The sequence below is a fragment of the Suricata suricatta genome, chromosome 10, assembly GCF_006229205.1.
Source record: "Suricata suricatta isolate VVHF042 chromosome 10, meerkat_22Aug2017_6uvM2_HiC, whole genome shotgun sequence".
Classification (NCBI taxonomy): Eukaryota; Metazoa; Chordata; class Mammalia; order Carnivora; family Herpestidae; genus Suricata; species Suricata suricatta.
Genome location: NC_043709.1, coordinates 73,619,718 through 73,624,301, shown reverse-complemented (window position 1 = coordinate 73,624,301; position 4,584 = coordinate 73,619,718). Strand labels below are relative to the sequence as shown.

General features: G+C 37.1%; 1 long non-coding RNA gene across 2 annotated transcripts in view; it reads right to left on the bottom strand.

Annotated features, from left to right (window-relative positions):
* Positions 1-754: 754 nt before the first annotated feature.
* LOC115303389 overlaps positions 755-4,584 on the bottom strand; it is a 13,168-nt gene continuing 9,338 nt past the window's right edge. For both annotated transcript variants that reach the window (XR_003914017.1, XR_003914016.1), the window contains one exon: positions 755-1,088. This is a non-coding gene — a long non-coding RNA (uncharacterized LOC115303389). The remainder of the gene's footprint in view (positions 1,089-4,584) is intronic.

The window sequence follows — 4,584 nt, the reverse complement described above, 5'->3', positions numbered from 1 at the left end:
GATCACTCTGGAAAAGGGATGGCTATTTGGGATGAGGTGGGGGTAAACATAATGGGGAAACTAAATCAGAAACTATAGAGGATAAATTACAAAGTCTTGACTCGCAAAGATGTCAAGATGTTGAAGCAACATCTTTTTATATGTCTGCCTAATCTCCCAAGGTATACAATAAAAATGTATAGAAATCAGAACAATAACTATTAACATGTCTGGTGGGACTGAATACTTTTCAGATGATCACAGTGAATTTAGTAATATTAAAAAAAACAATATCCTGGAGTGCCTGGGTGGCTTAGTTGTTTAGGCATCCAACTTTGGCTCAGGTTATGATCTCACAGTTCGTGGATTTGAGTCCCGCCTCAGGCTCTGTGCTAATAGTTCAGAGCCTGGAGCCTGCTTTTGATTCTGTCTCCCTCTCTCTCTCTCTCTCTCTGCCACTCCCCTACTTGTGCTCTGTCTCTCTCTGTCTTTCAAAAATAAATAAATGTTAAAAACAACAATAACATCTGGGCCGCTTGGGTGGTTCAGTCGGTTAAGCATCCATCTTCGGGTCAGATCATGATCTCATGGTTTGTGAGTTCCAGCCTCGCATCGGGCTCTGTGCTGTGCTGAAGCTCGGAGCCTGTAGCTGCTTCGGATTCTGCGTCTTCCTCTCTCTCTGTTCCTCCCCCACTCCTGCTCTGACTCTGTTTCTCAAAAATAAACAAAGGTAAGAAAAAAAATATATATATCCTAAAAAGACACGTAAACAGTATTTTTAACATAGGTATTTTTATTTGAAAGCTCTTGCAAAGAAATAGACTCTTCTAATTAGCGTTGAATTGTGCAACAGTAGGTGGGATTGGCAGGTTGTTTGTCCCTTTCCCTTTAGGATAAAACTCCTCTGGGGCCTTCCCATCTGCTTCTGCTTTAGTCTGAGGTAATTTCTCTATTTCAATCTGTATACAGGCTCTACTTTCATTTCATGTTTCACTTGCCTTGAGTGTGAAGAAAATGCCAAGTCGTAGAACTGAGAAATGAGACGCCATGATGATAGTTCTGCTTCTTGTGTTGTCATAGTGTTCTAAATATTGAAGAGGAGGATCCAGCTAAAAAAATCATTTTCCAGGTGTTGATGTTAGTGTTGCTATTAAAGAAAGCAACAGAGTGCTTGCATATCATTCCACAGTTGGCAAAGTGATCTACCATACGGTTTCAGAATATCTTCTTGATTATATCACAAGGAATACAAATCTTTTTAAACACAAAAGCAGCCTTCATATTGAAAATTATCAGTTATATGGGCCCATAAAAGTGAAAACTATGCCCAAATGCTTCAATTATTGCTTATAATTCAGGGAATCTCTCTTAACGAAAAAGGTGCCAGAATGATGTAAAAAAGAGATTGAAATAACAAAGAGCATAGAAAATAAAGGAGAGGAATGAGATTTGACTGTGCCCAGAATATATTTATATATACATACCCATATGCTTTCTTTTTAAAATTTTTATTTTACTGTTTATCTATTTTTGAGACAGAGAGAGACAGATCATGAGTGGGGAGGGGCAGAGAGAGAGGAGACACAGAATCTGAAGCAGGCTCCAGGCTCTGAGCTGTCAGCACAGAGTCCGACGTGGGGCTCGAACCCACAAACCGTGAGATCATGACCTGAGCCGAAGTCGGAAACTTAACCAACTGAACCACCCAGGTGCCCCATATGCTTTTATATAATAATGTTCATCTGTCAAAAAACACCAGGCAAATAGGTGTTTTTTAAGTGGATAGCTAGCAAAACAGGAACAAAACAAAATTAAACAAAATGTAAATTGAGAAAGAGAGAGAGATCTATAATTAGAAAGCTCATTAAGAGAAATCTCAAAGTTCGTTGTCAATATTGATTTGAGTAACTATTCTCATTATGCTGGAAGGACACTGATGCTTGGTGTGTTTGAGGCAGTTGCCAAGAGTCACATATGACCAGAGCTGGGCAGTAAATGCATATGTTGTACTGTCTCGGTCATGGCTCTTGACCCAATTATTTTGCCTTTTGAGGGAAGCAGAGTGCCATACTGGGAAAATCACTAGTCTAACATTACAACAAAAACTACAAAACAACTTGTACTAAAGCTTGGTTCTCCCCCTGACTAAATGGATAACCTTGAGAAAGTGTTTAGAATTTTCAGAACTTCAGCTTCCTTGCATAAGTAGAATACTTACAGTGACAAAGTACTAGACAATATATGAGATCATTTTTAAGTGGTGATTTGCTGCAGAAGGAACTTTAAATTTTCAGAACTTCAAGTTGATATCTTGTAATCCTCAGTGCATCACTGTAATATAGATGTAGAGAACTATACTCTAAGTGATAAAGTGCGTGAGCCACAGGAAGGAGAAAACACTTTCTGTTTCATTTACACTCATTCATTCTTATGCTGAATAAAAGCATCCCTCATTTTAGTTGAAACTTGTTAATCAAAATATATTGAGAATGCAAGAGAAAAATCTCTGGCACCTAATGGGTATCTGGGTGGATTATTCGATTAAACCTCTGACTTTGGTTCAGGTCATGATCTCACGGTTTGTGGGTTCAAGCCCTGCATCGGGCTCTGTGCTGACAGCTCTGAGCCTGGAGCCTGAATTCTATTCTGTGTCTCCCTCCCTCACTCACACTATGTCTCTCTCTTAAAATTAAATAACCATTAAAATTTTTTTTTAATGTGTATCCAATGTTTGTAGTAGAAACCTCAGTCACCTTTTATTTCTTCCCTCTCTACTTTCCAAGTCAAACCTTACTACTTTTGTTTCATGAATTGGGGTTTAACTACTACTTCTCATGGAATAAGGACATATGCTTTAACCACATCCTCTGTCCTGCCTCTGCCTCCACAGCCGTCCAAACTCCCTTTATTTCATCAGTGAACCTTTAAAGGGGTTCTGCCCTATCTTCTTTCTCCCAGCCATTCTCACTGTTGTGTATTTCCCATGGTGCTCTATGCCCAATAAATTCAAATCCAAACCTTCTCATCATTTAAGAAGCCTTTTTCAGCCAGGTGTTAAATATTTTTCAGCCCTTAACTCTGAAATTCTCACTTCATTTGCTCATCTTCATCTTTTCCAGCTTCCACAAACCTTGACCAGCCCAGGCTATACTTCTCACGATTCTTGAATGTCGGGTTTTTCCATGACTCTGTGCCCTTATCCATGTTATTGTATAGAAATTCTTCTCTTCCAACTTTCTATAAAGTTTCCTTTTACATTTCTGACCTATCATTCACTGTTTAGACATGGAGTATCATTATTCTTTAACCTTTCTTTTCTGTACACTCTTATTTTTTTCCTGTGGGATAATTCACATAGCAGAAAATTCACCAGTTTAATGTGGACACTTCAGTGACTTTCAGTATGTTAATTAGTTTGTGCAACCATCATCACTATCTCATTCCAGAGTATTTTCATCATCCCCAAAAGAAACCCCGTACCCATTAGCAGTTACTCTCCATTTACCCCTCTATTCAACCCCTGATCTATTTCTATCTCTACAGATTTGTCTACTGTGAACATTTTATATATATGGAATTATACAATGTATAATGACCTTTTGTAGCCAGCTTCTTTCACTTAGTATGATATTTTCAAGGCTCAGGTATTGGTACCTCTTTCTCCTTAGGGCTGAATAATATGCATTATATGGATATGCCACATTTTGTTTATTCATCAATTTAAATTGCCTTTATATTATTACAAAGCTTTTAATAAGCATCTTTCTCTAATCTTGAGCCCCACTACCTGGAGGAAACCATTTTTCACTCTTTTATTCTCCTGATATTTACATTAATTTTTCAAAATAAGCTATTACTTTTCTTTTTTAAATTTTAGGCACAATCTATTGGTAGTCTACCAGAGAAGAAAAACACTCCGCACTAGTTCCATCCTACCCACGCTTTTTCTCCCTCTCCATTTCCAGATTATTTTACAAGTTTTTGTTATTTCAATATCCAGTGTACAAATCGGTATGTTGTGTAAATATTTTCCAGAGCATACTCATCTGGATTAGCACATTATTTAGGACCACATAATACTTATTTATAATATATCTAACTATTATCCATGAATGTGTGTGTCTGTGTGTGTATAGTAATCACAGCTGATCCAGTGGGTTTGCAGGATCGTCTAATTCAAAAGTCTGAGGTCATTGGGATTCCCATTTTGTTGGTTTTTATTTGTTTTGGCTTGTTTTTTTCTTTTGGTTTTCCTCCCTTGTTTTAGTCTAGTTTGTTGTTGTTGTTGCTGTTGTTGTTGTTGTTGTTGTTGTTCTATTTGAAATATCTTTAGAAACTTCTCTATACCCTCCAGGGCTCTAGGTAAAAAGCATACGTATATATTTTGTTTACTGTGTTGGCCACTTTGTGATCTAGAAACTCATGTCTTTCAGTTACAGAAATTTTTATTGTCGTATTCTTTGGTAATTTTTTTAGCTTTGCTATTCTGATTTTGGATTGCTTGGAATTACTCCCTAGTTGTTATTTTTTCTATGATAAATGTCTTAGTCTTTTTTGTACTATTTTCTGTGAAAACTCTTTAGCAGATTTATCAAATTTTTCTCA